General features: G+C 38.3%; 1 long non-coding RNA gene across 3 annotated transcripts in view; it reads left to right on the forward strand.

Annotated features, from left to right (window-relative positions):
• The first annotated feature begins 236 nt into the window (after positions 1–236).
• The window catches only part of LOC125096430 (uncharacterized), a 176,728-nt gene continuing 151,635 nt past the window's right edge, over positions 237–25,329 (forward strand). For all 3 annotated transcript variants that reach the window (XR_007126182.1, XR_007126181.1, XR_007126183.1), the window contains exons 1-2: positions 237–274; positions 19,588–19,668. This is a non-coding gene — a long non-coding RNA (uncharacterized LOC125096430). The remainder of the gene's footprint in view (positions 275–19,587; positions 19,669–25,329) is intronic.

Genomic DNA, 25,329 nt, shown 5'->3' on the forward strand with positions numbered 1-25,329 from the left:
GGGATCGGGAGGGCGACAAACCATAAGTGACTCTTAATCTCACAAAACAAACTGAGGGTTGCTTGGGGGAGGGGGGTCGGGAGAGGGGGGTGGGGTTATGGACATTGGGGAGGGTATGTGCGATGGTGAGTGCTGTGAAGTGTGTAAACCTGGCGATTCACAGACCTGTACCCCTGGGGATAAAAATACATTATATGTTTATAAAAAAAAAAAAAAGAAAAAAAAAAGAAATCTTCGCCAGTTTCCTTTTTGATGTTCCTAGTGTATTTTAAAGGTGAAGAAATGCCAAGTTAGGATATTGAACCTTGTGGTATAGTTTACATGTTTCAATGTAATAAGGAAATATATTCTTGAGTTTTTTTTTTTTAATTTTCAGCATAACAGTATTCATTATTTTTGCACCACACCCAGTGCTCCATGCAGTCCGTGCCCTTTCTAATACCCACCACCTGGTTCCTCCAACCTCCCACCCCCCGCCCCTTCAAACCCCTCAGATTGTTTTTCAGAGTCCACAGTCTCTCAAGGTTCACCTCTCCTTCCAATTTCCCTCAACTCCCTTCTCCTCTCCATCTCCCCTTGTCCTCAATGCTATTTGTTATGCTCCACAAATAAGTGAAACCATATGATATTTGACTCTCTCTGCTTGACTTATTTCACTCAGCATAATCTCTTCCAGTTCCGTCCATGTTGCTACAAATGTTGGGTATTCATCCTTTCTGATGGAGGTATAATACTCCATAGTGTATATGGACCACATATTTCTTATCCATTTGTCCATTGAAGGGCATCTTGGTTCTTTCCACAGTTTGGCGACCGTGGCCATTGCTGCTATAAACATGGGGTACAGATGGCCCTTCTTTTCACTACATCTGTATCTTTGGTGTAAATACCCAGTAGTGCAATTGCAGGGTCATAGGGAAGCTCTATTTTTAATTTCTTGAGGAATCTCCACACTGTTCTCCAAAGAGGCTGCACCACCTTGCATTCCCACCAAGAGTGTAAGAGGGTTCCCCTTTCTCCACATCCCCTCCAACACATGTTGTTTCCTGTCTTGCTAATTTTGGCCATTCTAACTGGTGTAAGGTGATATCTCAATGTGGTTTTTTTTTTTTTTTTTTAAAGATTTTATTTATTTATTTGACAGAGATCACAAGCAGGCAGAGAGGCAGGCAGAGAGAGAGGAGGAAGCAGGCTCCCTGCTGAGCAGAGAGCCCGATGCGGGGCTTGATCCCAGGACCCTGAGATCATGACCTGAGCCGAAGGCAGCGGCTTAACCCACTGAGCCACCCAGGCGCCCCTCAATGTGGTTTTAATTTGAATCTCCCTGATGGCTAGTGATGATGAATATTTTTTATGCGTCTGATAGCCATTTGTATGTCTTCATTGGAGAAGTGTCTGTTCATATCTCCTGCCCATTTTTTGATATGATTATCTTTTTTGTGTGTGTTGAGTTTGAGGAGTTCTTTATAGATCCTGGATATCAACCTTTTGTCTGAACTGTCATTTGCAAATATCTTCTCCCATTCTGTGGGTTGCCTCTTTGTTTTCTTGACTGTTTCCTTTGCTGTGCAGAAGCTTTTGATTTTGATGAAGTCCCAAAAGTTTATTTTCGCTTTTGTTTCCTTTGTCTTTGGAGACTTATCTTGAAAGAAGTTGCTGGGGCTGATATTGAAGAGATTATTGCCTATGTTCTCCTCTAGGATTCTGTTGGATTCCTGTCTCACATTGAGGTCTTTTATCCATTTTGAGTTTATCTTTGTGTATGGTGTAAGAGAATGGTTGAGTTTCATTCTTCTACATATAGCTGTCCAGTTTTCCCAGCACCATTTATTGAAGAGACTGTCTTTTTCCATTGTATATTTTTCCCTGTTTTGTCGAAGATTATTTGCCCATAGAGTTGAGGGTCCATATCTGGGCTCTCTACTCTGTTCCACTGGTCTATGTGTCTGTTTTTATGCCAGTACTATGCTGTCTTGGTGATCACAGCTTTGCAGTAAAGCTTGAAATCAGGTAACGTGATGCCGCCAGTTTTATTTTTGTTTTTCAACATTTCCTTAGCAATTCGGGGTCTCTTCTGATATCATACAAATTTTTGGATTATTTGTTCCAGCTCTTTGAAGAATACCGGTGAGATTTTGAATCGGAATGGCATTAAAATTATAGATTGCTCTAGGCAGTATAGACATTTTAACAATGTTTATTCTTCCGATCCAAGAGCATGGAATGGTCTTCCATCTTTTTGTGTCTTCTTCAATTTCTTTCATGAATGTTCTGTAGTTCCTTGAGTACAGATCCTTTACCTCTTTGGTTAGGTTTATTCCCAGGTATCTTATGGTTCTTGGTGCTATAGTAAATGGAATCGATTCTCTAACTTCCCTTTCTGTGTTTTCATTGTTAGTGTATAAGAAAGCCACTGATTTCTGTACATTGACTTTGTATCCTGCCACACTACTGAATTGCTGTATGAGTTCTAGTCGTTTGGGGGTGGAGTCTTTTGGGTTTTCCATATAAAGTATCATGTCATCTGCGAAGAAGAGAGTTTGACTTCTTCATTGTCAATTTGGATACCTTTTATTTCTCTTTGTTGTCTGATTGCTGTTGCTGGGACTTCTAATACTATATTGAACAAGAGTGGTGAGAGTGGGCATCCTTGTCGTGTTCCTGATCTCAACGGAAAGGCTGTGAGATTTTTCCCATTGAGGATGCTATTTGCTGTGGGTTTTTCACAGATAGATTTTATGATGTTGAGGAATGCTCCCTCTATCCCTATACTTTGAAGCGTTTTAATCAGGAACGGATGCTGGATTTTGTCAAATGCTTTTTCTGCATCAATTGAGAGGACCACGTGGTTCTTCTCTCTTCTCATATTAATTTGTTCTATCACATTGATTGATTTGCGAATGTTGAACCATCCTTGTAGCCCAGGAATGAATCCCACCTGGTCATGGTGGATAATCTTTTTTTTTTTAAAAGATTTTATTTATTTATTTGACAGACAGAGATCACAAGCAGGCAGAGAGGCAGGCAGAGAGAGAGGAGGAAGCAGGCTCCCCGCTGAGCAGAGAGCCCAATGTGGGGCTCGATCCTAGGACCCTGAGATCACGACCACTGAGCCACCCAGGCGCCTGGTGGATAATCTTTTTAATGTGCTGTTGGATCCTGTTTGCTAGGATCTTGTTGAGAATCTTAGCATCCATATTCATCATTGATATTGGTCTGAAATTCTCCTTTTTGGTAGGGTCTTTGCCTGGTTTGGGGATCAGGGTAACGCTGGCTTCACAGAAAAAGTCTGGAAGTTTTCCTTCTGCTTCAATTTTTTGAAACAGCTTCAGGAGAATAGGTGGTATTTCTTCTTTGAAAGTTTGGTAGAATTCCTCAGGGAATCTGTCAGGTCCTGGGCTCTTGTTTTTTGGGAGGTTTTTGATCACTGCTTCAATCTCGTTACTAGATATCAGTCTATTCAGGTTGTCAATTTCTTCCTGGTTCAATTTTGGGAGTTTATAGTTTTCCAGGAATGCATCCATTTCGTCTAGGTTGCTTAGCTTATTGGCATATAACTGTTGGTAATAACTTCTGATGATTGTTTCTACTTCCTTGGTGTTAGTTGTGATCTCTTCCTTTTCATTCATAATTTTATTAATTTGGGCTTTCTCTCTTTTCTTTTGGATTAGTGTGGCCAATGGTTTATCAATCTTATTGATTCTTTCAAAAAATCTTCTAATTTCATTGATGCGTTCTACTGTATCTCTGGTTTCTGCCTCATTGATCTCAGCTCTAATCTTGATTATTTCCCTTCTTATGTGTGGAGTTGGTTTGATTTGTTGTTGATTCTCCAGTTCTTTAAGGTGTAGAGACAGCTGTTGTGTTCTGGATTTTTCAATTTTTTTGAGGGAGGCTTGGATGGCTATGTAGTTCCCCCTTAGGACCGCCTTTGCTGTATCCCATAGGTTTTGGACTGAAGTGTCTTCATTCTCATTGGTTTCCATGAATTGTTTCAGTTCTTCTTTGATCTCCTGGTTGATCCAAGCATTCTTAAGCAAGGTAGTCTTTAGCTTCCAGGTGTTTGAGTTCCTTCTGAACTTTTCCTTGTGATTGAGCTCCAGTTTTAAAGCATAGTGATCTGAGAATATGCAGGGAATAATCTCAGTCTTTTGGTATCAGTTGAGTCCTGATTTGTGACCCAGTATGTGGTCTATTGTTGAGAAGGTTCCATGTGCACTTGAGAAGAATGAGTATTCTGTTGTTTTAGGGTGGAATGTTCTGTATATATCTGTGAGGTCCATCTGGTCCAATGTGTCATTCAATGCTCTTGTTTCTTTATTGATTTTCTGCTTCAATGATCTATTTCTGAGAGAGGTGTGTTAAGATCTCCTACTATTAATGTATTCATATCAATATGACTCTTTATCTTGATTAACAGTTTTCTTATGTAATTAGCTGCTCCCATATTGGGGGCATAGATATTTACAATTGTTAGATCATCTTGGTGGATAGTCCCTTTAAGAATGATGTAGTGTCCTTCTGTATCTCTGACTACAGTCTTTAGTTTAAAATCTAATTTATCTGATATGAGAATCAGTACCCCAGCCTTCTTTTGACGCCCATTGGCATGAAAGATGCTTCTCCATCTCTTCACTTTCAGTCTGGGTGTATCTTTAGGTTCAAAATGAGTCTCTTGTAGACAACATATGGATGGGTCCTGTCGTTTTATCCAATCTGCAACCCTGTGCCATTTTATGGGCACATTTAGGCAATTTACATTGAGAGTGATTATTGATAGATATATTTTTATTGACATCGTGTTACCTTTGAAGTCTTTCTTTCTGTAGATTGTCTCTATATTTCTGTTCAGTGCTATTCTTAGGATTTTTTTCTCTTTTATAGAACCCCCCCTTAATATTTCCTGCAGTTTCAGCTTTGTGGTTCCATAGTCTTTTAAGCCTTGCCGGTCTTGGAAACTCTTTATCTCTCCATCCATTTTGAATGTCAGCCTTGCTGGATAAAGTATTCTTGGCTGCATGTTCTTCTCATTTAGTGCCCTGAATATATCTTGCCAGCCCTTTCTGGCTTGCCCGGTCTCTGTGGACAGGTCTGACGTTATTCTGATGGGCTTTCCTTTGTGAGTAAGGAGCGTCTTTGTCCTAGTGGCTTTCAAGAGATTATATCTACAATTATGATTCCTCAATTCCTCAATTCCTCAAAGACTATCAGTTGCCTTGATTTTTTTTGGAATCTATAATCTTGGGTGAAGACCGTTTGGCCTCTAGTACATGAATGCTGGTTCCATTCGTGAGATTGGGAAGATTTTCATGAAGAACTTGTTCCACTATATCTTCTAGACTTCTTTCTTTCTCCTCCCCTTCAGGGATTCCAATAATTCTGACGTTGGAATGTTTCATGGCATCATTTATTTCCCTGATTCTGTTTTCATGGTTTCTAAGCTGTTTGTTCCAGGCTTCCTCCTGATCCTTTCTCTCTATCTGTTTGTCCTCCAGATCACTAATTCTATCTTCTGTCTCAGTTACCCTAGCTTTGAGAGAATTTATATTAGATTGGAACTCATAGAGAGCATTGTGAACCTCATCCCTGGTAGCTTTTTAGCTCTGCCCTAACATTGTGAACATCATCTCTGGTCGCTTTCAGTTTGGCCCTAATCAATTCCGTTTGGTCATCCATGGCTTTCTCCAACCTAGCTATTAACTGGATAATTGTTAGCCTGAATTCTCTTTCCGACATATTGTCTATGTTGATAGCCGTTAGCTCTGTTGCAGAAGGTCCATCCTCTGTATTTTTCTTCTGTTGGGCATTCCTCCTCCTAATCATTTTGGTGAGAGATGACTGAACAGATGTAGCTGGATGTATTGACCATGGTGCAGTCAAGGTGCACCCTGGAACACTTCTGAGCAATCAGGATTCCCCACGTAAATGAGAGAAAAAAAGAAAAGACAAAGAAAAAAAGAGAGAGAGAGAGACATGAAAGAAAGGGAAGATAAAAGAGAAGGTTCAGCCCAAATGTGCCCCAAGATTTATGAAGTATACAAACAAAAACAGACAAACAAAAAGACTGATAAAAGTATATGACAAGAGAAAAAAATATATATGTATAAGCAAATAAAGGAAGAACCTCATCAAAAAGAACCCCAAGTGTAAGATTTATATACTATCAGGACAAACACAAAAACACAAAAACACTGGTGGAAGAAAAAGATGGGAGAGTGGTTATAAATTCTCAGTGTGGGCGAGGAAGTTTGTTTTGATTCTTCCTGGATGTATCTTGATATCTTTGCTAAAGGACTCAACTTTCCTAAGATAAAGGGGGATTAAAAATTGGTTTACCTATAGGGGTAGTATTGATTGGGGAAAGGGGATTACTTTGAAGTTTAACTCTATATGAATATTAGAAAATAAAAATAAAAAAGGAATAAACTAGACTAAACTAAAATTAAAAAAAAGAAATTTAAAAAATAGAAATGCAAAAGAAAAACACAGGTGTATGTATCAAAAATTTCAGGTTAGAAGGTTATTATGGAATTTGATTTACTGGACAGCTGTGATGGTAAATAGCTTAAAAAATTATCTATATAAAAAAAAATGAGCCAGAATAGTGGGAACAAATTAAAAATAAAAGTTGTCCTATGAGTTAGTGGTGGTGTTTCTCTTGTAGTCCTTTTTTTTTTTTTTTTTTTTTCCTTTCCTGGTTGATTTTTCTTGGGGAGGGGCCTGCCACATGGGTTTTCAGTCAATGATGTTCCCTGAGTTAAGTCCTCCTGCCCCCCTCAAGGTTGTGGGCTCTGAGGAAACCGGTTTTTTCAGGCTTTTGTTCTCTGGAGGTTTTTGTTTGTTCACTTTTTTTTTTTCCTCTCACCTTGACCGCTTTTGATGGTTTTTGTAGGTTTAGAGGAAAGCAAACTGCACCCTGACCTCCCTCTCAGAGAGAAGCCTCATTCTGGCTGCAGAGCCCATATAAATTCCCCCTTGGCCACTGGCAGAGCAGGTTCTGAGTCGCGGTCCCTGGGGATGCAGGATCTTCTGCTTGTACCAAAACCACGGCAGCAGCGGCTGTCTGGGCAGCTCCAGACCACCAGAGAGGTTCCAAGCAGCGATCGCACACTGAGATTTTCCCGCTGGTCTGGGCTGGGAGTGCCTGGCCTTTCTGGGTCTAAGAGCACCCAGCTTGCGTGCACCTCTCTCAGGGAAGGGTGTGGGTCGTGCACACATCTCAGGCTCTGAGAACGGGGCACAGGTCCGAAAGCACCAGGCTGGGCCTTCACGCACCTCTCTCAGGGGAGAGTTTTGGGCGTGCCTCTCAGGCTCTGAAACAATGGCGTGGGTCTAAGAGCGCCGGGTGGGCCTTTGTACCTCTCTCAGGGGAGACTGAGGGGCATGCGTGTCTCAGGCTCTGTAGCAGGGCTCACGCATTCTGCCATCTGACGTGGCTCCCAGTCCCTCACAGGAGCCAGACCCCACGCAATCTCAGGAGCGCTGGCGGCTCAGGGACCAAGACCTTGTTTCTCCGCTGCACTCTCTCTGGCTCAGCGCCAGGGGAGGCTGTCCTGGGACCGGGGACTTAAGCCCCTGTCGCTCGCCACCCCGATTCCCACAATTTCCCCCCCATGATCCTTTGCTGTTTTGGAGTGCTTTCAACCAGTCTCCAAGTTAATGCGGGTCCCCAGACGCAGGGCACTCTGGTATTAGGGGTATTACTTTCCAACCGGTCGCCTCTGGTGGCTCCCTCCCCCTTTTGTTTATCTTCCCATATCAGTTCTCCATTCCCACTCTGCTTTACCTGCCCATTGGCATCTTCTGGCCCTGTAGAGATCCAGACATGTATAATTCTGATCTCAGGCTGATTTCATGGGTGATCGGAGTTCTTTGGTAGGTAATCAGCTCACTTTAGGGTACAGGTTGAAAAGGCGCCGCCTCCTACTCCCCACCATCTTGTCCCCCCCTTTTGAAATTTTTCTTAAAGTTTTTATTTTAATTCCAGTTAGTTAATGTAAGGTGTTGTATTAGTTTTAGGTGTACAATGTATTGACTCAACAATTCCATACATCATCTGGTGATCATGATAAGTGACCTCCTTAATTCCCATCACCTATTTAACCTACTTCATTTACCTCCTCTCTGGTAACCCTGTTTGTTTGCTGTAGTTAAGAGACTGTTTCTTGGTTTGTGTCTCTCTTTTTTCCTGTTGTTTATTTTGTTGTTGTTTGTTTCTTAAATTCCACATATGAATGAGACTGTTTGGTAGTTGTCTTTCTCTAACTGGCTTATTTTGCTTAGCATTAGACTCTCTAGCTCCATCCATGTCATTGCAAATGGCAAGACTTCATTCTTTTTTTTAAATTTAATTTACTTATTTGACAGAGAGAGAGATAAGGAACACAAGCAGGGGGAGTGGGAGAAGGAGAAGCAGACTCCCTGCTGAGCAGGGAGCCTGATGAGGGGCTTGATCCCAGGACCCTGGGATCATGACCTGAGCTGAAGTCAGATGCTCAACCGACTGAGCCACCCAGGTGCCCCTCACTCTTTTTGATAGCTGAGTAATATTCCATCACATATATAGTACCTATTTTTTTTTTTAAAATCTATTCATCAATTGATGGACACCAGGGCTGCTTCCATATCTAGGCTGTTGTAGATAATACTACTATAAACATAGGGGTGAAAGTATTCATTTGAATTAGTGTTTTTTGATTCTTTGGGTAAATACCCTATAGTGTGATTGCTGGATCATTGGGTAGTTCTGTTTTTAACTTTTTGAGGAACCTCCATACTGGTTTCCAGAATAGCTGTACCAGTTTTCATTCCCACCAGCAGTGTACAAGGGTTCCTTTTTTTCCACATCCTCAACACCTGTTGTTTCTTGTGTTTTTGATTTTAGCCATTCTGAGAGGTGTGAGGTGATATCTCATTGTGGTTTTGATTTGTATTTCCCTGATGATGAACATCTTCTCATGTGTTTGTTGGCCATCTGGGTGTCTTCTTTGGAGAAATGTCTATTCATGTCTTTTGCCCATTTTTAATTGGATTATTTGTCCTTTGGGTGTTGAATTTTATAAGTTTTTAATATATTTTAGATACTAAACCTTTATCAGATATGTCATTTGCAAATATCTTCTCCCATTCTGTCAGTTGTCTTTTGGTTTTGTTGACTGTTTCCTTTGGTGTGCAGAAACTGTTTATTTTGATGTAGTCAGAATAGTTCATTTTTGCTTTTGTTTCCCTTGCCTCAGGGGGCCTATCTAGAAAAAAGTTGCTATGGCTGATGTCAAAGAAGTTACTGCCTGTTGTTCTCTTCTAGCATTTTTATCATTTTAGGTCTCATATTTAAGTCTTTAATACATTTTTATTTTATTTTTGTGTGTGTCATAAGAAAGTGGTCCAGAGTTTAAAAAAAAAGATTTTGTTTATTTATTTGTCAGAGAGAGCGAGAGCGAGAGAGCATAAGCAGGGGGAGCAGCAGGCAGAGCAGGCAGAGGGAGAAGTAGGCTCCTTGCTGAGCAAGGAGCCAGATTTGGGACTCAATCCCAGGACCCGGGATCATAACCTGAGCCAAAGGAAGCCATTTAACCAACTGAGCCACCCAGGCATCCCAGTAGTCCAATTTCTTTTGAATGTTGCTCTCCAGTTTTCCCAACACTATTTGTGGAAGAGTCAGTCCTTTTACCATTGGATATTCTTTCCTGCTTTGTTGAAGCTTAATTAACTGTATAGTTGTGGGTCCATTTCTGGGTTTTCTATTCTGTTCTATTGACCTGTGTGTCTGTTTTTGTGCCACCACCATACTGTTTTGATTACAACAGCTTTGGAGTAGAGCTTGCGGACCAGTATTGTGATGCCTCTAGCTTTGCTTTTCTTTTTCAAGGTTGCTTTGGCTTTTGGAGTCTTTTGTGGTTCCATACAAATTTTAGAATTGTTTTTTCAAGTTCTGTGAAAAATGCTGTTGGTATTTTGATAGGGGTTGCATTAAATGTGTAGATAGCTTTGGGTAGCATAGACATTTGAACAATATTTGTTCTTCCAATTCAGGAACATGGAATGTCTTTTCATTTCCTGGTGTCATCTTCAATTTTTTTCATCAATGTTTTATAGTTTTCAGAGTACAGGTCTTCCACTTCTTTGGTTAGGTTTATTCCTAGTTATCTTATTATTTTTGGTGCAATAATAAATGACATGGTTTCTTAATTTCTCTTTCTGCTGTTTCATTATTGGTGCATAGAAATGCAACATATTTCTGTATATTGATTTTTTTTTTAATCCTGTGACTTTGCTGAATTCATTTATCAATTCCAGCAGCTTTTGGTGAAGTCTTTCAGGTTTTCTAGATATAGTATCATGTCAGCCGCAAATAGTGAAAGTTTCACTTTTTATTTACCAATCTGGATGATACTTGTTTCTTTTTGTCTGATTGCTGTAGCTAGGACTTCTAGTATTACGTTGAATTGAAGTGGTGAGAGCAGACACCCTTCTCTTATTCCTTATCATAGAAGAAAAGCTCTCAGTTTTGCCCCATTGAAAATGATATTAGCTGTGTGTTTTTCATATATGGCCTTTAATACATTGAGGTATGTTCCTTCTAACTTTATTGAGATTACTTTATTGAGAGTTTTTATCATGTATGGATGTACTTCTCAAATGCTTTTTCTGTATCTATTTAAATGATCATATGGTTCTTGACCTTTCTTTTATTAATGTGATGTATCATGTTGATTGATTTGCACATATTAACCACCCATGCAACCCATGAATAAATCTCACTTGATTGTGGTGGATGATTTTTTAAAAAAAATATTGGATTCTTTTTGGTAATATTTTATTGACGATTTTTGGATATATGTTCACCAGAGATAGTAGTTTATAATCCCCCCCCCTTTTTTTTTTAAGATTTATTTATTTATTTACTTGACAGAGGGAGAGAGAAATCACAAGTGGCAGAGCAGCAGGCAGAGATAAAGGGGGAAGCAGGCTCCCCGCTGAGCAGAGAGCCCGATGTGGGGCTTGATCCCAGGATCTTGAGATCATGACCTGAGCCGAAGGCAGAGGCTTAACCCACTGAGCCACCCAGGTGCCCCTTTGGTGATATCTTTATCTGGCTTTGGTATCAGGGTAATTAATCCTGGCTTCATAGAATGAATTTAGAAGTTTTCTTTCCTCATATATTTTTGGAGAAACTTTGGGAGGAATAGGTATTAACTATTAGCTCATCTTTAAGTGTTTGATAGAATTCACTTGTGAAACCATCTTGTCCTAGACTTCTGTTTTTTGGGAATTTTTTGATTACTGACTCAATTTCTCTGCTGGTTATCAGTCTATTCAAATTTTCTGTTCCTGCTTCAATTATGGTAGTTTATTTGTTCCTAGGAACTTATCTATTTCTTCAGGGCTGCCCAATTTGTTGGCATATAGTTTTTCACAATCTTCTCTTATGATTGTTTGTATGTTTGTGAAGCTGATTGTTATTTCTCCTCTCTCATTTGTGATTTATTTATTTGGGTTCTTTTTCTTTTCTTCTTGATAAGTCTGGCTAGACATCTGTCAGTTTTATTGATTTTTTTTTTTTTTTAAAGATCCAGCTCCTGATCTCTTCTGTTGCTTTTTAGTTTCTGTATCATTTATTTCTTCTCTAATTCTGGTTGTCTCCTTCCTTCTGCTGGCTTTAGGTTCACTTGTTGTTCTCTTTTCTCTAGATCCTTTAGATGTAGGATTAGGTGATTTTTGAGATTTTTCTTGCTTCTAGAGGTAGGTCTCTATTGCTGTAAATTTCCCTGTTAGGACTGCTTTTGCTGCATCCCAAAGGTTTTGGACTGTTGTGTTTTCTTTTTAACTTGTTTCCATATACTTTTTAATTTCTTTTTGATTTACTGGTTGGCCCACTCATTGTTTATTAGCATGTAATATAATCTCTATGTATTTGTGTTCTTTCCAGTTTTTTTCTTGTGGCTGACTTCTAGTTTCATAGTATTGTGGTCAGAAAAGATGGATGGTATGAGTTTGAACTTCTTGAATTTGTTGAGGCTGGTTTTGTAGGCTAATGTATGATCTATTCTGGAGAATGTCCCATGTCCACCTCAAAAGAATGTGTATTCTGCTGTTTTAAGAGGAAGCTTTTTTAATGTATTTGTTAAATCCATCTCGTCCAGTGTGTCATTCAAAGCCATTGTTTCCTTGTTGATTTTCTGTTTAAATGATCTGTCCATTGATGTAAGTAGGGTGTTAAGTTCTCTGGCTATTATTTACTATTATCAATTAGTTCCTTTTAGTTTTTTGTTAACTGTTTTATGTATTTGGATGTTCCTACATTGAGTGCATAAATATTTCCAATTGTTATATCTTCCAGTTGGATTGTCCCATAAAGAAATGTCTTAAGACATGAAAATATAGTTTTTTATCCTAAAATACTTATAAAATTAAGAAAATATTAACTGTTACTTTTATAATATGAAAAGGTAAGTATTTTTAATCAGTGGAGAAGAGGTAGATAATTCAACAAATGGTGTTGGAACACATCATTATACTAAAAATAATTTAACAATGGATCAATTTAAACTTAGTCAATGAAATCATAAAAGTACTTAAAAAGAAACCAAATTCATAGATATAGAGAACAGTTTGGTGGTTGCCTGAGGCAAAAAGTTGTGGGGACATTGGTAAGATGGGTTGTGGTGGGGGGAGAAAAAAGAACCATCAGGTATAAGATAAATAGGGATTAATTACATCCTAGGGATGTAATGTACGGTATGGAAACTGTGATTAGTAAACTATATTGTATATTTGAAAGTTGTTAAAAAAGTAGGTCTTAAAGTTCTGGTCACAAAAATAATTCTGTATCTATGTATGGTGATGGATATTAAATAGACTTATTGGTGATCATTTCACAATATATACAAATATTGAATCATGTTATATACCTGAAAGAAACAGAATGTTGTATGTCAATTACACTTCAATAAAAAAATGGAAACTAAATTAAAAAAACTATGGAAGAATGTTTAAAAACTCATCATGGTGGGAAAGACTTAAGGTGGCACAAAACCCAGAAGCTGAAGAGAACTATCATTCACATATTTAAATAAATGAAAGTACAAAATTTCTGTAAGGCAAAATTTATATAATCAAAGTCAAAAGACAACAAATGAGAAAAGAAATTTGGATTTTTTTTGGCACAGCATTTTGCACAGCAATATCTATCACAGACTTACTGATGTCCCTAGTATATGAAGAGCTCCTATAATTCAAAAGAAGAGCAACAAATCCATAGAAAAACGGGCAAAGGTAAAAAACGAATAGTTTAAGGTAGAGGAAGTAGAAGTGGTTCAAACATATGAATAAATGCTCAATGTTACTCCTAAAAGAGAATGCAAATGGAAACATCACTAGGACATCACTTTTCACCTATTAAACTGCAAGATATGAAAATGTTTGCTAACACTATTAGAGGGACCATGGGAAATAGACATTCTTCCAGAGTGATAGTGGGAGTGGTAACTCCATAGAGACCCATTTGCAAGCATTGATATATATTACAAATGTGAGTGCCTTTTGACCTGTACTTGCCACCTCTAGAACTTTATCCTACAGTTATACAACTATAAGATGACAGAAATATGGAATCCTTCATTGCAGCATAGTAGAGAATATTGAAAGGAGTTACATATCTACTAAGAGGGGATGGGTTCAATAAAATATTACAAATGTGTAATGGAATATTACATAGTCATTAAAATGGAGTAGATCTTTATATACAGATATGGAATACACTTCAAATTATATTAAGGAGAAATAAAAAAATTATGTGTGGAACAGTTTGTGTAGTATATTTCCACTTTAAGAATATGTGTTACTGGGGGGGCACCTGGGTGGCTCAGTGGGTTAAGGCCTCTGCCTTCATCTCAGGTCATGATCTCAGGGTCCTGGGATTGAGCCCCGCATTGGGCTCTCTGCTCAGCGGGAAGCCTGCTTCCTCCTCTCTCTCTTTCTCTCTGCCTGCCTCTTTGCCTACTTGTAATCTGTCAAAAAAAAAAAAAAAAGAATATGTGTTACTGGGGTATCTGGGTGGCTCAGGTAATGGTCTCAGGGTCCTGGGATCAAGCCCCACATCAGGCTCTCTGCTCAGCAGGGAGCCTGCTTCCCCGCCACTCTACCTGCCTCTCTGCCTTCTTGTGATCTCTCTCTCTCTCTCTGTCAAATAAATAAATAAATAAAAATCTTAAAAAAAAAAAAGAATATGTGTTACCAACGTAGTATGCACACATATGCATATTTGGCTGCAGATGTAGAGTTTATTTCTGAAGTTCACAAACAAAATCTAGATGGTTACTGGGACACAGAGATGGGAAGGAGATCTGTCTTTCACTCTGTTGCATTTGAAATTTAAAATTTTTATATCATTAGCATATATTATGAATTTAAAAATGTACACCTTCAGAAGTGCAGTTCTGTATTTAGACACAAGCTTAGATTTTTAAACTGTGCCACAGGTCCCACCCCCCCACCTGGCTAGATGCTGAGACAGGTCCTGGAAGTCTTCGTAACTTTTCCCCCTTATTTTGCCGCTCACCCTTGGGTGGTTGATAACCAAGGGTCACTTTATAATTATACTACATGGTACCATTACATTTAATAGATTCCAGATTTAGAAGATGCTCCCATTCTAACAGAGAAAGATACCAGGACCCAGAGAGAGACAGAGAGCTTTTCTACTTAAAGGGGAGCTTTCTTTTCTCCTAAGAGTCTTTTTGTACAGGTAGATGAAATTGCTTTAGTGGTGCTATGAATAGAGAGATAAACTGTACGACTTTTTTCTTTCATTTTTTAAAAAGATTTTATTTATTTGTTTGACAGACAGAGATCACAAGTAGGCAGAGAGGAAGGCAGAGAGAGAGAAGGAAGCAGGTTCCCTGCCTAACAGAGAGCTGGATGCAGGGCTCGATCCCAGGACGCTGGGATCATGACCTGAGCTGAAGGCAGAGGCTTTAACCCACTGAACCACCCAGGTGCCCCAGACTTTTTTCTTTCTGATATGTTTTTTGCATCAAGGCAGCTGTTCTTCATGCATTATAAATAATTTTCTAAGCTTTCATCCTTCCTTCTTCCCTTCTTTCCTTTCTTTCCTTTCTTCCTCTTCTTTTTCCCTTCCTGTATAAATCCATTTTGCAAGTAGGTGCTGTTAGAAGTTCTATTTGCCTATGATTGCCAAATGACAGCCCCCATTTGGTGACACAGGAATTCCCTAAAAAAAGATTCTGCAGACTGAAAACTTTAACTGTCAGTATTTTGTTTGCTAGTTCCTTTTTAAAGTGATACAGATGTATTAATGATCTCAAGATCACAAATTCTGCACCAGGCTTCATTCTAGAGATGTTAGCTACCACATCTACAGCTTTAGCTCTGGGTTCCCTCCTGTTATGGAGCCATGTTTGTTCACAGCAAAGATCATGATCTAGGTTTTGTCTGCAAACCTCTCCTCCCCTTTATTTCTGTATTGGCTAGTTGTGTGTGGGATCTAGTGCAGATGCAGCAAGGCCCAGGGAGGTCATTCTTAGCTTTTCACTGAAATACAATATCTGCTCTAATATGTTTAGGATGGTTCTCCATTTCTAACAAACTCTCAGGTGAGCATGTCCTCTTGCTGGTTGCCTCAGTTATTCTTATTATCTGTTGTAATATCGTGTTTACTCATATTCCAGAGTTCTGTTGCTTATTTGTTTACTTGTTTATTATCTGTCTCCCCCACTGAATACAAACTCTATGAAGGCAGTCTTATTTTTATTGTATCTACTGCATGTCTATTATACTGCCTGGAATTTAATAGTTGCTAATTAAATATGGAATGATATATGAATGAATGAACATATCAAGGACATTGTCATGGGGAGTGACTCAAGCTGGATGGGCTGTTTTTTTGGCAGACTGTTGATGGAAATAGTCACCTGTCAAGAGTGACTGAGGTGAAAGTTTAAGAAAAATGAAAAGCATAAGTGGAGAGTGGGCAGCAGTTGGCTAATTGAACCTGTAGAGAAAGAAGCGTAAAGGTTTAAGAGATAAGTGGATAATATCAGGGTTTAGGAATCTAATATTAAAATTATGTGTATTCTTGCTATGCCACTCCTTATATATCACTGACATGTTGGTAGTCCAAAGCTTTTAAAATCCAAAGATTTTTATCTAGACTCTTTTATCTAGACTCATCTCCCAAATTGTTCTCCCTCTTGTCTCCAAGACCTGGCTACATTGCCCACCAGTCATTGTACTCCAAGCACTTGCTATGCTACTATCTGTTGAACTGACTTCTTATTGAAATTCTACTAATTTTTCTGGATCAGCCCACATGCCGCCTTTTCCTTGAAGCCACCTTTAATCCTGTTAATATTATTTCCTTTTTCTATACTGTTTTGATACAAGTTATAATACTTAACATGTTTTACCTAGACACCAGTGTGCAGTGTGTCATCCCCAGGAGACTAGAATTTCATTAAAGGCAAGTTCTAGTCTTATTAATACTATGGTTCTTGGTGCTATAGTAAATGGAATCAATTCTCTAATTTCCCTTTCTGTATTTTCATTGTTAGTGTATAAGAAAGCAACTGATTTCTGTACATTGATTTTGTATCGTGCCACATTACTGAATTGCTGAATGAATTCTAGTAGTTTGGGGGTGTAGTCTTTTGGGTTTTCCATATGAAGTATCATGTCATCTGTAAAGAGAGAGAGAGTTTGACTTCTTCATTGCCAATTTGAATACCTTTTATTTCTCTTTGTTGTCTGATTGCTGTTGCTAGGACTTCTAATACTATGTTGCATCCTTGTCATGTTCCTGATCTCAAAGGGAAGGCTGTGAGCTTTTTCCCATTGAGGATGATATTCACTGTGGGTTTTTCATAGATAAGTTTATGAAGTTGAGGAATGTTCCCTTTATCCCTATACTTTGAAGCGTTTTAATCAGGAACGGATGCTGGATTTTGTCAAATGCTTTTTCTGCATCAATTGAGAGGACCATGTGGTTCTTCTCTCTTCTCTTATTGATTCCTTCTGTCCCATTGATTGATTTGTGGATGTTGAACCACCCTTGCAACCCAGGGATAAATCCCACCTGGTAATGGTAGATAATCTTTTTAATGTACTGTTGGACCCTATTATCAAGAACCTTGTTGAAAATCTTGGCATCCATATTCATCAGGGATACTGGTCTGAAATTCTCCTTTTTGGTGGGGTCTTTGCTTGGTTTGGGGATCAGGGTAATGCTGGCTTCATAAAAAGAGTCTGGAAGTTTTCCTTCTGCTTCAATTTTTTGAAACAGCTTCAGAAGAATAGGTATTATTTCTTCTTTGAAAGTTTGGTAGAATTCACCAGGGAATCCGTCAGGTCCTGGGCTCTTGTTTTTTGGGAGGTTTTTGATCACTGCTTCAATCTCGTTACTAGATATCAGTCTATTCAGGTTGTCAATTTCTTCCTGGTTCAATTTTGGAAGTTTATAGTTTTCCAGGAATGCGTCCATTTCATCTAGGTTGCTTAATTTATTGGCATATAATTGTTGATAATAATTTCTGATGATTGTTTCTATTTCCTTGGTGTTAGTTGTGATCTCTTCCTTTTCATTCATAATTTTATTAATTTGGGTCTTCTCTCTTTTCTTTTGTATTAGTTTGGCCAATGGTTTATCTATCTTATTTCTCCTTTCAAAAAACCAGCTTCTAGTTTCATTGATACGTTCTACTGTATCTCTAGTTTCTATCACATTGATCTCTGCTCTAATCTTGATTATTTCCCTTCTTGTGTGTGGAGTTGGCTTAATTTGTTGTTGATTCTCCAGTTCTTTGAGGTGTAAAGACAGCTGGTGAATTCTGGATTTTTCAATTTTTTTTGAGAGAGGCTTGGATGGCTATGTATTTCCCCCTTAGGACTGCCTTTGCTGTATCCCATAGGTTTTAGACCAAAGTGTCTTCATTCTCACTGGTTTCCACTCATTGTTTAAGTTTTTCTTTGATTTCCTGGTTGACCCAAGCATTCTTAAGCAAGGTGGTCTTTAGCTTCCAGGTGTTTGAATTCCTTCCAAACTTTTTCTTGTGGTTGAGCTCCAGTTTCAAAGCATAGTGATCTGAGAATATGCAGGGAATAATCTCAGTCTTTTGGTGTCAGTTGAGCCCTGATTTGTGATCCAGTATGTGGTTTATTCTGGAGAAGGTTCTATGTGCCCTTGAGAGGAATGAGTATTCTGTTGTTTTAGGGTGGAATGTTCTGTATATATCTAGGAGGTCCATCTGGTCCAATGTGTCATTCAATGCTCTTGTTTTTCTATTGATTTTCTGCTTGGATGATCTGTCTGTTACTGAGAGTGACGTGTTAAGATCCCCTACTGTTAAGGTATTCATATTAATACGACTCTTTATCTTGATTAACAGTTTTCTTATGTAGTTGGCTGTTCCTGTACTGGGGGAATAAATATTTACAATTGTTAGATATTCTTGGTGGATAGGCCCTTTAAGAATGATGTAGTGTACTTCTGTATCTCTGACTACAGTCTTTAGTTTAAAATCTAATTTATCTGATATGAGAATCGGTACCCCAGCCTCCTTTTGAGGCCCATTGGCGTGAAAGATGCTTCTCCATCCCTTCGCTTTTAGTCTGGATGTATCCTTAGGTTCAAAGGGGCATCTTGTTGACAACATATGGATGGGTCCTGTCATTTTATCCAATCTGCAACCCTGTGCCATTTTATGGGTGCATTTAGGCCATTCATGTTGAGAGTGATTATTGAGAGATATGTTTTTATTGAAATCATGTTACCTGTGAAGTCTTTGTTCCTATAGACTGTCTCCATAAATTTCTGTTCAATGATATTCTTGGGCTTTTTCCTCTTCTATAGAACCCCCATTAATATTTCTCGTAGTGCTGGCTTGGTGGTCACATACTCTTTTAAACCTTGCTGGTCTTGGAAGCTCTTTATCTCTCCAACCATTTTGAATGTCAGTCTTGCTGGATAAAGTATTCTTGGCTGCAAGTTATTCTCATTTAGTGCCCTGAATACATCTTGCCAGCCCTTTCTGGCTTGCCAGGTTTCTGTGGACAGGTCTGATGTTATTCTGATGGGATTTCCTCTGTACGTAAGGAATCTCTTCCCCTAGCTGCTTTGTGTTCTCTATAGTGCATTACAGTGTTGTTATATATAGTTGAAGCTTGGTGAATGTTGGTTGAAAATGATGCATAATAAAATAATCATAAAACTTTGCATTCACAAATGTAGGTTATAATTTATCAAAATATATTCATAAACTTCATTTCCTTTTTTAAAAAATATTTTGTTTATTTATGTACTGAGAGAGAGAGCAAGAGCAAGTGGGGATAGGAGCAGAGGGAGAGAGAGAATCCCAAGCAGACTCCACTCTGAGCATGGAACACGACATAGGGCTTGATCCCTTGACCCTGAGATCATGGCCTGAGCTGAAATCAAGAGTTGAATAATTAACTGACTGAACCATCCATGCACCTCACATAGACTTTCTTCTCTGGCCATGATGGAGGGACTGAATTTGATACTATCTCCCCAAATATTGAAAAAACTAAAAAAACAAAAACATTTATTTTCAGCCATTAGACAGAAGACTGTCTAGGAGACAGAAGACGGAGCCAGGAGACAGAAGTCTGTGATACTTGCAAGTTGGGAAATGGGTGAGATAAGTACTATGGTCACTGTAGTTCTTTTGCCTGAAGGTACTTTCCCCATCATGAAGCTGAGTGGTTGTATATTGCTCCTAAGCAAGCTATGATGATTTTGCTGAGTTCAGGAGACAGTGATCGGAGTTGACAAAGGCTAAGGAAGCTAGAGTTTGGAGAACCATGCAGAAAAATAACCATATATTTGTATGGAGTCCTCTTGTGTCTTTGCTGTATACTAAGATGTATAGGTACAGAGCAAAAGTCCATGAAGTAGGGCAAAAAGTGCCCAGGTTGCTGTGAACTTAAGAGTTGCCAAACCTCACGCAATACTGGGAGCCTTCTGAATTATAACTAGCAAGATTGGAGAACGCTTGTTAATTACTTGGCCCATTCAACAGAGATTCTAGAAGGACCAACCTTATTTGCATGATAAATTATCTGTAAAGTAAGGACTCTTCTAGATTGGCCCCAACAAAGCTTAAAAATAATATAGCCTAAAAAGTGTCAAACTATACTGCAATTAACTTAATCAACTGCCAGAACAAAGACCAATACTCTCTAAAGGAAGAGGACAAAATACAAATTCTCACAATGTAAAACTCAGATCTAATAAAAAAAAACAAAACAAAACTAAGATCTAATAAAAAAATTCCAAACATAGCAAGATATGGGAAAATGTAATACACAAGAAGGAAACTCCACCAGGACAATGGGGTAAGAAATGACAGAGATGATAGAATTAATGGACAGAAAGAGTAAAAAAATCTGGCTATTATTATAACTATGATCAATATATTAAAAAATGAATATTGTGAAAAGAGAAATGGAAGTTAATAAAAACGTGTAGGGATGAAAAACTAAACTTGGTATCTAAGATAAAAAGTTTACTGGTTGGTGTTAGTAGCAGATTAAACATTGTCTAAGATAATATCAGTAAATACAAACACATAACAATTGAAAATACCCAACCTCAAGTACAGAGAGAGAAACAACAACAAAGAAAAATAAAAAGAACTGAGCCTTAGTGACCTATAAAACTTATAGAACAGTATCAAGTTTTTGCATATACATAAACTTGGAATCCTAGAAAGAAGGGTAAGGGGATGGATGGCGTAGAAGAAAGATTTGAAGAAAAGATGAATGAAAAAATTTTAAATTTGATGAAACTATAACTTGACACATCTAAGAAATTTAAAGTATAAAAATGATAAGCACAAAGAAAACTATACCAAAACACATTAAAATCAATTTTCTGAAACCACAGATGAGAAAAATTTAAAAGCAGTTCAAAGGGGGAAAAAACCCTGCCTAAAGAGAACCAAAAATAAAAATTACCAGAGATTGTTGGAGAATTATGAAAGCCAAAAGACAATGGAACAACATCTTCAAAATTCAGGGAGATTAATGTCAACCTCAAAGTCTATAACCAAAGAGCATATCTTTAAAATTGAAGATGAAATAAATATGTTTTCAAACAAAAGCTGAGATAATTTATTACTAGCAGACAAGAATTATAAGAAATTTCAAAGACTTAAGGGGAAGAAAAATAATACTAGATATAAAATTGGGTCTATTCAAAGTAAAAATTTGAAAATGGTAAATATTTGGGTGAATGTAAATAACTTTTATCCTCACTTTTAAATTTTTAAAAATTGTGGTTAACTGTTTAAAGTAAAAAAAATGAATTGTGAAGTTTATAACATGTAGAAGTAAAATGTATGACAATTATAGCACAAACTATTGGGGAATGCTGTTAGGATCTTACATTATACTTGAAGTGGAATATTATTTGAAAATAGATTTTGACAGGTTAAAGATGTATATTTTAAACCCTGAGCCTACTATTAAAAACCAAAAACAAAGAGATATAGGTAACTAGCCAATAGTAGAGATAAAAAGGAATCCCCCAAAGCAAACAAATTTAATAAAAAACCTGTGACAACATGGAGAGACCTAAAGGGTATTAAGTGAAATAAGTCAGACATAGAAAAAGAAACGTTATATGATTTCACTTATATGTGGAATCTAAAAAACCAAGTGAATAAACAACCAGAAGTAGACTCATAAATACAGAAGGAAAAAACCCTTCAATTAAGCCAAAGGAAGGGAAATAATGACCAAAGAAGAGTTAAGATAAATAGAAAATAAATACAATTGGCTAACAGACACATGAAAAAATGTTCATCACCATTAGCCATCAGGGAGATTCAAATCAAAACAACATTGAGATACAACGTTACACCAGTTACAATGGCCAAAATTAACAAGACAGTAAACAACATACGTTGGAGATGATGTGGAGAAGGGGGAACCCTCTTACACGGTTGGTGGGAATACAAGTTGGTGCAGCCACTTTGGGAAACAGTGTGGAGATTCCTTAAGAAATTAAAAATAGAGCTTCCCTATGACCCTGCAGTTGCACAACTAGGTATTTGCCCCAAAGATACAGATGTAGTGAAAAGGAGGGCCATCTGTACCCCAATGTTCATAGCAGCAATGACCACAGTCACCAAACTGTGGAAAGAACTGAGATGCCCTTCAACATATAAATGAATAAAGAAGATATGGTCCATATATACAATGGAGTATTATGCCTCCATCAGAAAGGATGAATACCCAACTTTTGTATCAACATAGACGGGACTGGAAGAGATTATGCTGAGTGCAATACATCAAGCAGAAAGAGTCAAATATCATATGGTTTCACTTAGTTGTGGAGCATAAGGAGTAACATGGAGGACATTGGGAGTTGGAGAGGAGAAGTGAGTTGGGGGAAATCAGAGGGGGAGACAAACCACAAGAGACTGTGGACTCTGAGAAATAATCTGAGGGTTTTGGAGGGGAGGGGGATGAGGTTGGGTGAGACTGGTGGTGGGTATTATGGAGGGCATGTATTGCATGGAGCACTGGGTGTGGTGCATAAACAATGAATGCTAGAACACAGAAAAGAAAGAAAATGGACAAAAAAAAAAGAATAAATAGCAAGATGGTAGATTTAAAAACCAATGATATTGATAATTACATTATCATTACATTACAAATTACAAATTACATTACAAATGGTCTAATTCTCAATTAAATGGTAGAGATGATCAGACTGGAAAAAAAATTAGACTCAATTATATGCTATCTACCAGAAACCCATTTTTTAAATGATAACATACAGATTAAAGGTAGAAAGGATAAAAACATGCAAACACTAAACTTAAGAAAGGTACATTAATATCATATAGAGTATTCTTTATACTAGGAATATGACTGGGGATTAAGAGAAATATTTTATAATGATGAGTAGTTATATTATAAGTATATATTTAATTTTTAAAGAGTACCACCAAACTGGGACACCTGGGTGGCTTAGTTGGTTAAGCGTCTGCCTTCAGCTCAGGTCATGATCCCTGGGATTGAGTCCTGCATTGGGCTCCTTGCTCAGTGGGAGCCTGCTTCTCCCTCTGCCTGCTGTTCTCCCTGCTTGTGCTCTTCCTCTCTCTGACAAATCAATAACTAAAACCTTTAAAAAAATACTGACAAACAATTTTCCAGAGCGGTTGTGCCGTTTTATATAGCCACTAGCAACATATGAAGGTTTCAGATTTTCTACATCCTTTCTAAGACTTGGTATTTCAGTGTCTTTGATTCTGGCCAGTCCATTGAATATGTAATGGTATCTATTATGGTTTTAACTTACAACTCCCTAATGACTTTTTTTGGGAAGATTTTATTTATTTATTTGAGAGAGAGAGTACAAGCAAGGGGAGCAGCAGGCAGAGAGAGAAGCAGGCTTCCCACTGAACAGGGAGCTTGATGTGGGGCTTGAATGCAGGACCCAGGGATCTTGATCTGAGCTGAAGGCAGACGCTTAACCAACTAAGCCACCCAGGCGACCCTCCCTAATGACATTTTTATCTCTAGCTGGACAGTTGCTGGACTTGCCTTATCTAAGGGCTTGTTCAGCCTAACGGGACTCATCTTATGATGGTTATCCTGACCATATGGTCATTTGGTATGCTGTTTACCAAGTTTTTCATTTCTTCCATTTGTGTTCCATGCTAGTACAAGGCCCAGTATCTTGCCAGAAGTTGTTTTTTAAAAAGGTTTATGATTCTCCACTTTAGATAACATGATCTTGCTTCAGAACCCTAGGGACTGAGTTGTGATATTTCTCACCAAATTTTGCCATAAATTCTATATGACACCTTTTCTGACCATTAAAATATCAATAACCATAGGTCTGCCAGGTCATATGGCCCAAGTGATAGGACTGCTTGAACCACCTGAGGCTCCATCCAAAGCAACTTTTTTTCATCTGGCATATAGGCTAGAGCAGTAACTCTAGATGTGGAATATACTGCCTCCAAACCCTGAAGTTACTCACCAAGTACTCTTTCTTCATGGAAGGGGGAACAAAGAACAATAACTTGACTCTTAATTTTTTTTAAGATTTTATTCATTTGCAAGAGAGAGCACAAGCTGAGGTGGGGGGAGTTGGAGAAGCAGACTTCCCTCTGAGAAGGGAGCCCATTGTGGGGCTGGATCCCAGGACCCTGGGATCATGATTTGAGCCTAAGGCAGATGATTAAGGGACTGAGCCACCCAGGTGCTCCAATATCTTGACTGTTATTTTGAAGGAATGACTCAGCACACTCCTTATTGTTAAACCTCTGAAGTCTTTATGGAATTGGTTTGCCCGTGAATCTTCATTGAGTTTCTTTCTCAAGTCCCGGAGTCCATATCCATATAGTATGCTGGTCTTCTCTTGCTCATCTGGCTTGATCAACATAGCATCATTGATTTTATGGGTTAATGTGATTTTTGGCAAGGTACCCACATTTCTTTGGCTTTTATTACGACAGAGGGCAGGAGACTTAACATAGTCCTGGGGCAAAACTGTAAATGTACCCTCTTATCCATTAAAAAAAAACGTAAACTCTTTCTGGCTCTCTTTTCTAGATTAGATAGAAACGAATGCATTTACCAAATCATTGACTGCATAATCTAATATAGGGGCTGGCAAACTTTTTCTGTAAAGGGCCAGATAATAAATAGTTTATGCTTTGGAGGCCAAAATTAGTCTCTCTCAGCAAGATGTTTTGGGTAGGATCCAGGTTAGATTTTCTGGTCTTCCTGTACCAGGTTTAATTCCCTGGCTGCATCAAACAGCATTCTCCTTTGCAGTCTGTTTGATTGATGCTCCTGTCTTGGGAGACATGCAAGGTTAGCTTTGGCAACTCCTTGTGTTCTTAATCCTCCTAGGGTGGAAGTCCTGTCTCAAGATTAAAACCCTCTGTGCTTCACATGCTCTAACTGTTGTAAGTGATGAGGGGAAGGCAAAAAGAGAGAAAGCCTGTTGTGAGTTCTCACTAGATGGAGTGAGTGTATGGGAGAGTCATCACTCAGACTGGTGTTTTGCACACCTGGACTGGTGAAAGAGTCTTCACTGCAGTGTTTAGATTTTCAAGCACCTGGCCCAGCTGTTGGTACCTCCCTATGCTTTCTCCATGCAAATCAGAGCAGAACTGTGTGGAATCAGGGATTTCTTCAGACCAGGGTTAGCTAAGTATACTTAGCATATATAGCTAACCAAGTTACACTTCGGTTGCAAAGATAATGCCATTCGTTAATCATGCAAGGTCCACCTTCATTATTCGTGGATTCCATATTTGTACGTTCACC

This window comes from Lutra lutra, chromosome 3, assembly GCF_902655055.1.
Source record: "Lutra lutra chromosome 3, mLutLut1.2, whole genome shotgun sequence".
NCBI classification, from domain to species: Eukaryota; Metazoa; Chordata; class Mammalia; order Carnivora; family Mustelidae; genus Lutra; species Lutra lutra.